The 12,805-nt window shown below is 38.8% G+C and overlaps 1 pseudogene; it reads right to left on the reverse strand.

The window, feature by feature from the left end:
- Window positions 1-945: 945 nt before the first annotated feature.
- On the reverse strand, window positions 946-3,175 carry Ddx18-ps2 (DEAD-box helicase 18, pseudogene 2; annotated as a pseudogene).
- Between the last annotated feature and the right edge of the window lie 9,630 nt (window positions 3,176-12,805).

Consider the following 12,805-nt stretch of genomic DNA (forward strand, 5'->3'; position numbering starts at 1 on the left):
GGTAGCATAATCCAACAGAAAGAGCCAGGCCTCCACCAAATCAGCATGAGTTAGTGGGAAAGATTAGACCCAGCCAGAATGCCAGGAGCAGTTAGAATATAGTAAGATGAATAAAGTATTACATGGCTAGCTTAGCAAACATGACATCACTGTCTGTTGGGTTCAAAACATCACATAAGTCTGCATCTCATGATAGAACCAGACATTTCTGCTGTATACCTATATCCTATTTTCTGACACATGCACAGGAATGCATGTAGAGATTGGAGGATGCCTCTTAAGATATGGTTCTTTCCTTCTATCATGTTCCTGTTTATCCATTGAACCATCTCACCATCCACCATTTTTTAAATCTAATTACTGCATATTTAGCTTTGATTCATAAAAAGGTAAACTGTATCTAATGAATGGCATTCACTGTTATCCTGTGGACTCCTTACACATATACTCAGAGCTGCACACACACACACACACACACACACACACACACACATACACACACACAGTTATTTGAAAGTTATATAATGTGTGTTACTTTTGTGTATCTATTGTGAAATTCTTACCAAAATTAAGGCAAGTCTATCACATAAGAGAATATACTTTGTGTTCATGTGAATACATGTTGACAATATAATTTCCATTCCATAAATTTTGTGTCCTTTTGGGAGCTCTTCTTCATCCTACAAATACTAAACAGCTTTGTTTAGATACTAAATATGTACATTAACTTAGAATGTATATTAACTTATGCTTTACTGTCTACATTAATCAAAATGTCTGTCATATTAGCAATACCTAATATTTGTTATATTACTGTTAAACTTGTGAATAAACGGTGATTACACTGATGAGCCTTTACCTGTAGTGTAACATAATCATAAGCATTTATTTTTTTAAAAAAATCATTAAAATAATGATATAATTGTTTTATAGAAGTATTTGAAAGTAAAATATTATCATCATAGTAAAGACAAAAAGATTCTAAATGTGATAAAAGTTCCATTTTAAAGGTTGTTGGGGTTGGGGAAGTTGGGCAAAGTTAGTCTGAGCCAAAGGCAGATCACCTCAGTGAGAGAACTGCTTGAGGTCTGCTGGCTTCTCACTGATGTGTTTAAAGATCTTGGACTTCTCCTCTCTCTTTGTTGTCTGCTAGCCGAATCCCCCACCACCACCTCTCTTTTTAAACTTGCAGTCATGGCTGCTCATATTCAGATCAACAAAAGGAGGGGCCGTAAAACCAAAAGACAGAGCAACCTGAGGCAAACTTAAATTGTTCACATTGAAGATCTGCTTGGGAGAGCGGGAGTCTTAAGCCCCTATGTAGAATTTGTATGCTTCCTGCGCAGACTTGTACAGAATGTAGTTCTTTTCAATCGGTTTTTCCAGCTGAAACTGATTATCAGAAACTTTAGACCAGGAAAAGTCAAACTGATTTGATGGAACCTTGGATTGTTTCAAGTAATGACGGAAACCCAACTCTTCAGGGCACAAACAGAGCAGGGCGTGCCCTCATCCATTCAGGCCCCTGGCTGTTTTACTGACCAGATGAGATGAAGGTGTTCCTTGGGGTGTTCGGGAGGGTCGTACTGAACAATCTAGCCCACTTCAGGGGTGTCCGGCCCTCTGGTTGCCACATCAGTACAAAGCAGTATTCCTGAATCTACGTTTCAGGATTGGAAGAATGTGGTTGTTCGCCTATTTTGCTTTTGCTTTCAATGGATGGCTAAGACAGGCAGGTCAGTGTAGTTCAGCAGCTCATAGACACACACAATGAAAAGAAGACCATCCCTTTTTACTTCGGGTTCTTTTCAAGGAATGCGAGAAGCAGAAGGAACCTCTTCTCAGAGGGACAAACTATATATCCCTGTTCAAGGCCATCCACTGTGGCAACCTCTTGATTGTCATCAACACCAACAGACAATGGCTCTTTTTTCAGAGAAATTCTGGCCAAGTCTTCAACTTTTCCAGTTTGTATGGCAGAAAAGAGCATGGTTTGCGAATGTGCTGGCAAAAGTTTAATAATTTGCTTTAATTCTTCTTCAGACCCAACATCTATGATATGGTCAGCCTCATCAAATAACCAGACATTGTAGATTCTTGTACATAAATCCTGGTGTGTTCCACATATGGTCTAGGAGCCGGCCTGGTGTGGCGACCATGGTATTGAGCCCATTGAGGAGCTTCTGCACTTCTGCAGACCTGTTACTGCCACCCATGATCAGCCCGTACTTGTGAACGTGGTGTGTTATCAGTTCCTTAAGAACACCAAAGGTCTGAATGGCCAGTTCTCTGGTAGGAGAGAGAATCAGGACTCCTGTTCCATTCCTGGACATGAACTAAAATTTGGTAATGAGCTGGATCACAGGGATGCGGAAAGCAGAGTTTTGCCATTGTCAGTTTTCGCGTCGCCAGAAGATCCCTGCCTTCCAGAAGTGGCCTGATACTTTCATGCTGGGTCTCCGTCATGCGGTTGAAGCTCATTTCTTCTATGGCCTTCAGAGTGCTCTCACTGACGATATTGGACACGGAAGCGAATGAAGTGTCCTCAAAGGCACCTGTCAGACCTAGGGGTAGGGTAGGCTGGGTACCTCGCTGCCATTTGCCTTCTTCGCGCCATCTTCTGGTTCCTCATCAGCCGCAGCGCTTTCTGCAGCTTTTTGCTTTTTTGGTATCAGGCTCAGCATCAGTTGCCATTTTCCTTTTTCTCCTTTTTCTTCTTTAGCAAAAATCAGGAGACTGTGTTGCTGCTACTTCTCCTTTGGCTAAAATGGTAAGTTTTGGGCATGACTTTTTAACTTTGGCATTTTCCACAGTCTCCTCAGGCATGCCTCCATTTTGCGATTGTGCTAAGCCCACAGTCATAGAATGCTTCAGGGCCTTTGTAACTTTTCCACCTTTTCCTGTTTCTTTAGGCACATCTCCATTTTGAGGTTGTGGCAGAATCATGTCTAACTTCTTGCAGCCTCAGCTGCAAGAAACTTCTGTGTCAGCTTGGAGTTTGCTTCTCCATCTTCTTGCACAGAAGTTTCCTCTGTAACTGTGACATGAGACAAAGCCAAGTGCTCAGTTGCAAGTCGGAAGTGTGTCGCTGGATCCGGCGGACCCGCGGGTGTGGGGAGCCATTCTGAGCTATACAGTCACAAAGGATGTGGGGAGCAGGTGTGGCGACAATCCCAAGATGGCGCCCGGGACTGCAGCTAAGTCTCATGACTAGCAACTGACTTCCTCACACACCTGAAACTAGCCACATCCATTGTGAGAGCTGCGCACACGCACCGTGACGCAAGATCAGGCCATGTGACATGGACCTATGAACTGAGACTACGCAGTCTGGACTGAGGAGACGGGGTTGAGGGAGGATATAAGGGAGTGTGCTGGGGCTGGGAGGGTGAGAGAGAAGGGAGAAGAAGGTGAAAGAAGGAAAGAGAGATTGCTGCTTGCATGCAGAAAGAAAGGTTCCTGAATAAACTACTTTGAGAAGAACGTTGTGGAGTCGCTCCTTTCTGTGGGACGGAGACGGAGGCAACACGCGGGGATCATAAGCCTTTAAAATGAGGCTGTAATATATATCTATAACAAAGACACTAGTACTTTTTTCACTCCATCATTCCAGCAAACCTGTGTGTCCTTAATCACCAAATCAAGGAAGAATCCCCATTCCTGAAATAAATGTCCTCCTAGTCATAATGACAAGCATACCTCCAGATGCATTCAGGAAAATCACAGAGTTGGGAATGGTCACTTTGATCTCTGCATTTTTGTGTTCATGACTGACCTTCACCTGCATTAGCTAGGATTTACTCCTGGAAAAAGACATATAGGTTTGACTAAGGCACAAATTCCCAACTTAGAAAGAACCAGGCTTAGAGGAAGCCAGGGACAAGTACTCCTCTGAAACAGAGCAGAGTCCTAGACTGATACAGGAAACTGAAGCCAAATTAATTCCACAGGGGTGGCTCCTTAAAGAGAAATCACCACTCTGCAACAAAATTGTCAAACGTAGAAACAGGAGGCTAGAGCACTTAACTCAGTGAAGGGGTTGTCCCACAGTACCTCTGGGACTGGAGCCTGAAGGCATAGCAGTTGTACTCTCTTCAAAGCACAGCATGGTTCTAGAGCAAGGTCAAATACATGCTACAGAAAGCTAAACATCCCACACACACTTGTGTTTGTGTGTGTATGTGTGTGTGTGTGTGTGTGTGTGTGTGTGTGTGAGAGAGAGAGAGAGAGTGAGAGAGAGAGTATGTGTGTGTGTGTGTGTGTGAGAGAGAGAGAGAGAGTATGTGTGTGTGTGTGTGTGTGTGTGTGTGTGTGTGTGTGTGTGTAGGGGGGGTTGGACCTTGTATAATTTTGTTCCAATTATCAGCATGACAATAATTGTATGTTCAATAATGATTACAGTTTTATATAACCTCTTTAAGAGAGACCAGAATAAAGTAGACTTAGAAAAAGAAAACAGAAAGATGAAATGCTAGATGGGGAGCCATAGCACAGAGGCTAAAAGACTCTTTAAATTATGATAAAGAACCTTCAGAAAAATCCAATATGGAACCTATAATAATAACTAAAAAGGCACTTCCAGATGAGAAAAACCCACAATGGCTTGAGGAATTCGAATGGAGGCCCACAGATATGTAATATTTTGAAGTAAAAATCCATATTCTACATAATAATGCTACCATAAAGCAATATCATAGAATAGATTACATTTTTTATTTTGTAGAGTTTGGAGATCAAGATATGATTAAGATATGATATGATAAGATAAGATTAAGATATTGATATACCATGCTATTGACACATCTGCAGGATACCAAAGGCTTCTGCCTTAAGTTCTGGAAAGGCTGATTCTGAGACTGCCCATTAAATAGAGATGGCGGCTTTCTTGGAAATGCCTTTACATTTAGAGTTGAAGCTGATGATGCTCTCTCATGTATATGCATTTCAATGCAGCAATTTTTAGACATTGTAACATAGAAAATGTTACAGATATATCTTACAAGCAATTATGGAGACATTTAACAGGACTTTGAAAGAAATGCTTGTGGAACAGAAGAGGGATATGGAATTTCCCAAAGATGGATTAAATATTGCTTTATTAACTTTAATTTTTAAAAATATTGATGAGAATAACACAACTGCTAAAATACACTGGATTGCAAAATAAAAAGCAAAACTGCTGAACCAAATCAGCCTGTTTATATTAAGGAATAAAGGATGTTCTAACTCCAAAACAGAGGGAAAGTAAGGAGTTATGCTGGGGGATAAGCTTTGTATTTATTTCCAAAAAAAAAAAATTGTGGATACCTTGCAAGTCAAAAACCAAATTTTACAGGAGGAAACTCTCTGAAAGTCTTGGTTGTAGATAGGAAGGAAGAAACAAAAAGGAACACTCCGGGTAACGTAAATTGCTGGTCCCTCTACATGGGAATAGCTCTGAGCCTAGGTGAGACATGAAAATGCCTCCAGTCAGAATGTCAGGTGAGCATAACCAACACATATTGTTGGCTACAAAATCCTCACAACTTGTCATGCCATGCTTTTCAATGGCATAGATCAAAATTTATATTGCAGTTTAGTTATGTAATGCAAACTAACATATATATATATATATATATATATATATATTCCTTATCTGTTCAAACAGGGAGCAGAGAATCATCTTTAACTGAATTATGCACACCACACATTTCATACTTATGTTAACGCAGACATGTGTAATACCTTTTAAAGTTTACATGTGTTTGCAAAGCCAAAAGATCAGACACTAATGAAGAATGAACACTGCCCTTCCCTGACAAGATTTACCCTCAGAGATTCTGGGATGCTAAGACATATTATTTCCAGCAATTTGCTTGATACTACCTTAGACTGCCTTGATGCTGTCTCCTCAAAATTCTGCATCCTGGACAATTTTAGAACAGGTAGCTAGAACATCCTGCACCATTAACTGCTCCAGTCAAAGACTTCAATTAATCGCTGAACATACTCAGCATGTAGATACTGGACAGCATTGGCTGCAGCTAGCTTTCTTAAGACTGGACAATACCTCAATTTTTGACCCCCTGACCAAAAAGAAAAATACTCCAAGTCATTTTAAGAAAGCAACACCCCCATTCTCAATGGTATATGTTTTTTTGGTTGTTTAATGGATGATAGAGGCTTGTCATTTAAGAGAGGTGGTTAAGCTGTTATGGTCTTGAACAGGGAGGAAACAAAATGAGTGAGATTAGATTCAGGGACTTTTTCTTTTTCTTACCTCTATCCTTTTTTTCTCCTATCTAGTGTTATGCAGAAAAGGGCAGGTAAGGGCTGAAAAGAAAAAGGGCAGATATAGGAGTAATATATAGGAATAATATATTAGAATAATATGTAGGAATAATAGGAATAGATGATGAATCATTGAATCTATTTTTTATATCCAAAGAAACTCAACAAGACATATATTTTATATTGGTATAGACTTTGTATAGAGATTTAGGATTACATATCATTACAATGTACTAAATATATATGATTCAATTCTTGTTTAAAGTATAGCACCTATATAATTCTTAAAAATGCAATGGGTAGTTCTAGGCCACTTAAAAAGCTGCTGTTGTGAGCTATTTAGAAGAATTAGGAAATGTAAGATAGTAGTCAATTAATAAAACTTATGGTCATGCTAGATACTAGTCTAGTTGATTACAGAAATATGCTTCCTTACTTGAAGAGATACTAAATAGCTAGAAACAGGCAATGTTTGCCTGTTTATGTATCTGAAGATAGATAGATAGATAGATAAATAGATAGATAGATAGATAGATAGATAATAGATAGACAGATAGAAAGATAGATAGATGATAGATAGATAGACAGACAGACAGACAGACAGACAGACAGACAGACAGATAGATAGCTGGTAGATAAATGGTCTACAGAGATCTAAAGAATATGGCAGTTAATTGTATTTTACTAAGAAAAGGCCTGTTTAATGTTGAGACAGGTCTGCTTTGTGCAGAACCCCAATCTACTTCAAAGAAGATGATGAGCATCAACTGTCCTCATTATGGAGTTTGCTTCATACGTGGCAAGCTAGTCACTGGGCAAAAGTCTGCCCTTGCTTCAACTTCAGACAGAATGTCCAAAATGGACAAACACGATACAAGGAGGTCAACTACTGAGTTCTGTCAAGACAAGGTAAGCAGTTTTTCATAATTTCTGCTTTACAAAAAAGTCAGTCAGACATTCTGGACAAGAAGGCTGAAGGTGGATACTTCAAAATTACAGACAGATTTAGTGAAACTCTCCAGTTATCTCTTTAATTTTTATAATTTTAGAAGCTACTGACCTTCACTTCCTACATACTCAGGTAATATTTATTTTTTTCTGAAGTCTCTGATGGAATTGAAGAGTGGATAGGCAAAGTCTCATACTAAGGCTTAAGTTGTTTAAGCCCAAGAAGATATTTCAACGAGATCCCAACAAGTTGGGATAGATGGTAAAGTACTTTCTCCAAACTTGTCAAATACCAATGGACTGGACGTTAGAGATGTAATCTTACCTGGTCGTTTTCATTTATTGTTTTTATTTTTGTAGTTAATTATCGTAATGGAAATAACCTTTTATTGGACTAAAAGGGGAAACAGAGAAAAATCTCTTACATGTCACCTGCCAATAGAAAGCCTATGGACAATGCGGTAAGGCAGGATTCTGTGACTATCTGGTAGAGAAAGGTTGGAATTCTGGGTAGAGTCAGGCAGGACATTCACCCTAGACACTGAAGACATAATCACGTGAAACAGGGAGAGGTAGCCAATCACATGGAAGAACATTAGAATAGAATACATGGGTAATTAAGTTATAAGGCACTGAGGAAAGATTCCAAAGCTTTTGAATTAGGCATTTATTCATAAAATATTTAAGTCTCAGAGTTCTTATTTCAGGAACAAGGAGGTCAGGGAGAAAAGCCTCTGGTTAAATTGTAGCTCTGGTTGACATGGGATTGATGATGTGTACTCTCCAAACCCAGCTGTCTTCATGCTCACAGAGATCTGCCTGTCTTTGCCTCCTCAGTGCTGGATATAGAATGTGCCAGCACAGCTTTAAGAGTCATGTTTTATAATATAACAGTCTACTTCATAGATTTTTGCACATATGTGGGTATACATTGTATTTATAAAGTTTCAAACAATAAAGGACAACGAACTTTATAAAATAATCTGTAATTAATTTATCTGTCTTTACGTATCTTTGAGTCCTAGAATTCCTCTGACACAATTATCTGTACATATATATGTGAAAACTGAAGCCATACAATAACTGGTGATTTCTATGAAGACTGAATATAAACATTTGACAGATACAACTCTAACAACTTCTGGCAACTTCTCCATACAGTCTGAAGCATTTGGCAACACACAAGTCACCTTTCGATTCAATGTACATTACATGTAATGCTGTGGATAACTATTTAAGACTTAGGCATTATAAATCGCAATGTATCTTTCTCATTTATTCTGAACTCAATATAACTCATATTTCAAACTAAAGATAAGTGTTTTCCAACTTTTAAAATTTGAACCTATCTGCCAAAAATGAAGGAAGGCTAACCAAAACACCCCAAAAATATATTCATTCACACTCAAACTCAGATGCTCTCCATAGTGAATCCAGGGTTGTAAGAGTGTTTGTCTAAAAAGAAAAAGAAAGTTAAGCGCTTAGCATGCAAATGTTTCCAATAGTTTCCTCATACCAAGCTTTGTGCTTCCCAGTGAGGTTGTGTGAGAAGTGACATGAAATGACCTTATGGAATTTGAGGCTGGAGAAGCCTTTAGTTCTAATGGAGATCGTAAATAACCCGTGCCTTTTGTCATCTGCATTCTTCAGTAATCTAATTGTAGCAAGCTAATGAGACCTGGGTTAGGAAATGTTCTGAGGTTCCCAGGCCCCAGGTCAGGGAAAGCTGCATTCACAGAGCAGATGTGCTCTGTCTCTGGATGATGACAGCTGAGCCCTTTCCTGGAGCTTCAGAGCATTAGTTGAGCAGGAATCTGTGCCCTTGGCCTTTGTGCAGAATGTACAGAGGTTTTAGCAAACATGAGGAGGAAGGGCTCACAGATAGCATCCAGCTCTGACCATCCATAACCCCTTCTTTCTCTTGCTGTTCAAGATTCTTACCAGAGCAATGTAAATGAAAATGTATCTCCACCTTATCCTGCACTCAGTATAATTCATACTCTCAAATTAAAAATAAACTTTTTCCAAGTTTTAAAAAGTATACCTATCTGCCAAAATGAAAGTGGGCTAATCAAAACACACAAAAACATATATGCATTTACCCTCCCACGCAGATGCTCTCCATACTGAATCCAGGGTTTAAGCATGCTTGTCTAAAAGAAAAACAAAGTTGAAAATATTAAATATTTTGCACTGTTCGTACTGGAACAATGACTGACACAGAAGCTAACACATATGCTGCCACCTAGATGACAAAAGGGCCAAGGGCCAGGAATGATTGCACAGGAATTAAAACACTCATTTTTCTATTTCTCTAAGTTAGTTCACATCAGCAAAGGCTGAGGCAACACCACTGAAGGCTTTTATGGACTTGGTGGTTATATACTGTATTTAGATGTAAAGGGCTTAAATAGAACATTCTAAAATGTTTGAAAGTGATACATGCTACAATACCTCTCCAAATTTAAGGTTAGGAAGTATGGGCAGGTAAGTTGATGTAAAATATTCTATGTCCATAAGTGATGTTATTTGAGGGCAGGATACATCAGGAAATAATCCTTATATGTTGTCAGTTTCTAATGCCCAATATGAGATTTCCCTATTTCACTTATTCCTAGATTTGCTTCTTTTTTATTTTAATTCTGAATTTTAATTCAGCTGGAAAATGGGTTTCTTTCATGGGTTCATTTTTTTCCCTCAGTATTATTTTTTTAAACAGCTCACAACTTCTTTTCTTAACCTCTTGTTACTCTAGCAAGAGCATGAAGAGAACTGTCACACCAGTGGTGCCTTTCTTCACCAGTGATTCATCAGCATTACACTAGCTAAGACTTGTACTTTCTTATCCTCCCCAAGGTTAATTCAGAATGTTCAAGTATTCTGAAAAGGAGGACAATCACATTGTTCCTAGAGACCTAGGCAGATAGTTGGTCTTCCTACACTCGTAGACTGTAGGACTATATAGTTCATGAGGGCAGTGGGAACAGAGAGGTTGAACAGGGGATTTGGAAGCCATGTGAGTACTTAAGGTGAATGACCACACCCAGACCACTTGTCAGTAAAGGGATTAAATTTACTTAGGGAAATTGAACGTTTATAAAGTTTTGGGGGATTGAGAGCAGGGGCATCCAGAAGGGGCAAAGGTCATTGGCTGGGAACTTTAGGGTACTTGGAATGCCTCATTAGCATGGGGAAGCATTTTAGGAATCTCAGGTACTGGCTGAACAGGTTTTGTGAGGAGAAAGGAAATTGATCCTATAAATTAACTGAAGCTGAGTGACATTCCTCTGGTAGAGATGAGTGGGGGGCTTGGAAATGCCCAAAGAGCACCAGGACCCAAAAGACTATTCGGTCAATGGGTCAATGGTAGACTTCAACTTTAACTAGCAGAGTTTTCCCACATCAGATCTCACAGCATCCAGTACCTATTTTTCATGTTTCAAAAATGACTTTCTTCTACATCTTTTTTTAAGCCAAAATATGCACTACTTTGTGCAATTTTAATCTCTCCCCCAACCCATATGTCACAGTCTTAGTCCCCTAATCTTTTTGTTGTTGTTCTGTGAAATAACACCAGTTTGGCATTGAGTTTCAGGGTGAGAGACATGGAAGGCGTCGTTTTCTTGTTTAAATTGTGTAAAGGGATTCTTAAATTTCTTGTTTAAATTCTTGTTAAGAATTGTTAATGCCACAGGATGACACCATCACCTTCTGCATGTGAAACAAATGTAAACTCGATCAGGAATTCTCCATCACTGTCTGTTTGAGTTGCTGTTTCATTCCTGTCTCCTTGGAGCTCCAACCTGGAAGGACTCTGGCAACCTGGCAGGACTCTGGAAGTGGTTCTTGATGTTATTCTCAAACACTAACGAGAACAGAAATTATACTTAATTTCGTGAGGATAGCAGAAGCAGATCTTGCTTCCACTTAAAAATTTTGAACAGTTATTACATCTACGAATAGTCTCATTTTCCCCAAGGATTTTCCATTAATAAAGACACCAGATATGGAAATTTCTAGGCTCCAGTGGGAGAAGAGAACAAAAGCAGGAATTTACAACAAAATACTTCTTTCAACTTTACTAACTACACTTCCATACAAACACAGAATCAAAAGTGGTTTCTTTTATAAGCGCTTGCTACATTTCAGAGAGAAAGCTAAGTGAAACCTGAATGCTTCTGAAGTTCTTTGGAAGCATTTCCTTCCATAAGTGTATGGAGCTGCTGCATTTAAATTCATGTACTTCAGTGATAATCCATCTGCTTCCTGGTTGGGTAAGGTATTTGGAAGGCACTTGCCTTAGAATCACTCTTTCTGCCCATGGCGGGTGTGGATGTTAATCCATGGGTAATTAACACCTCATATATGTTAGTTCAGAAATCTGGGGTGTGCCTGCCTTTGCACTGCCAACTTTCATCCATCGTACTTTCTTGGAAAATATGGAGGTTTTGTTTTCTGAAGTTTTAGTTTGCAAGATTTTCCACGTTGGCACTTTCACTGCCACTTGAAGAAAATCCCTCTTGGAATTGGGGCTGTGGTCTGATTTCCCCTATCTGAACTTGCTGCTCAGCTTAAGCTACCTGGAAAGTCTGAGGCTTCCTGGATGTGCCCACTGCAGAGGATACTCAAGGAAAGTAAAAGACTAACCCATTCCCACTTCATCACATCCACGTTGACAGTAGTATTTATGAAGTTTGGCCCTTGTAAGCCTCAGCCGATTTTTCTGTTGCCTTCAAATGTAACAAATTATTTGACAAACTATAGCATCTTCCTCTATGTATACATATTATTTCTGGATTTTTTAATTAATATATCAATGTTTGGTAACATATAATTCTTCTAGAGGTACATCCCCACATGCACAACTGGGTGCTAAAATTGTAACAGTCTCAAAAATACTTGATAATCGTGAATATAATTCCTTAAAAATACAAACAAATGAAAAATTAACCTATAAGTATATTAATGTAAAGCAGGTATAACAAGTTCAAAGTCTTCTTCTTTAGAACTGTCACAACTTATGATTTTCACACTACAGCATTTTGAACAACCAAAGAAATACAAATTCCGACAGCCAAGAGCTCAAGTCAGCTTCAGTTAGGCAGCAGCCCTGTTTCTGCCTCATTTCAGCAGGTGCTATTCCTTCCACTTAAAAACTCCTTTTCTGGGACAGCAGTAATGTTTGCTCTTTGGAGATCACTTCTTATTTTCACTAATTTAGAATTAAAAACTTATTTTAGGCTTTTTCAATATCCTTTCTCTGTTTTGTTGATTTTATCTTTTATATCTGCTTTTCAGATGTGCAAGATATTTTACATATTTACCTTGTTTTGTTGTGGTGGTGGTAGTGGTGGTGGTTGCTGCCACTGTTGTTGTTTACACCTCTTCTAAGATTGGGAGTCCATAGAAGACACACTTTTTTTGGAGACATTCTTGTAACTCTTTGAAATCTAAAATAGAGGTCATATATACTCAATACATATTTGTGAATAATTTACAATAGGTCCGAATATATTGTTAAGTACCTGCACTTTACTGAAACACGTTGGTACTTAAAGGGCATCTTTTTAGGTACACTGTGAGTAAG

Source organism: Rattus norvegicus, chromosome 3, assembly GCF_021556685.1.
Source record: "Rattus norvegicus strain SHRSP/BbbUtx chromosome 3, alternate assembly SHRSP_T2T, whole genome shotgun sequence".
Lineage (NCBI taxonomy): Eukaryota > Metazoa > Chordata > Mammalia > Rodentia > Muridae > Rattus > Rattus norvegicus.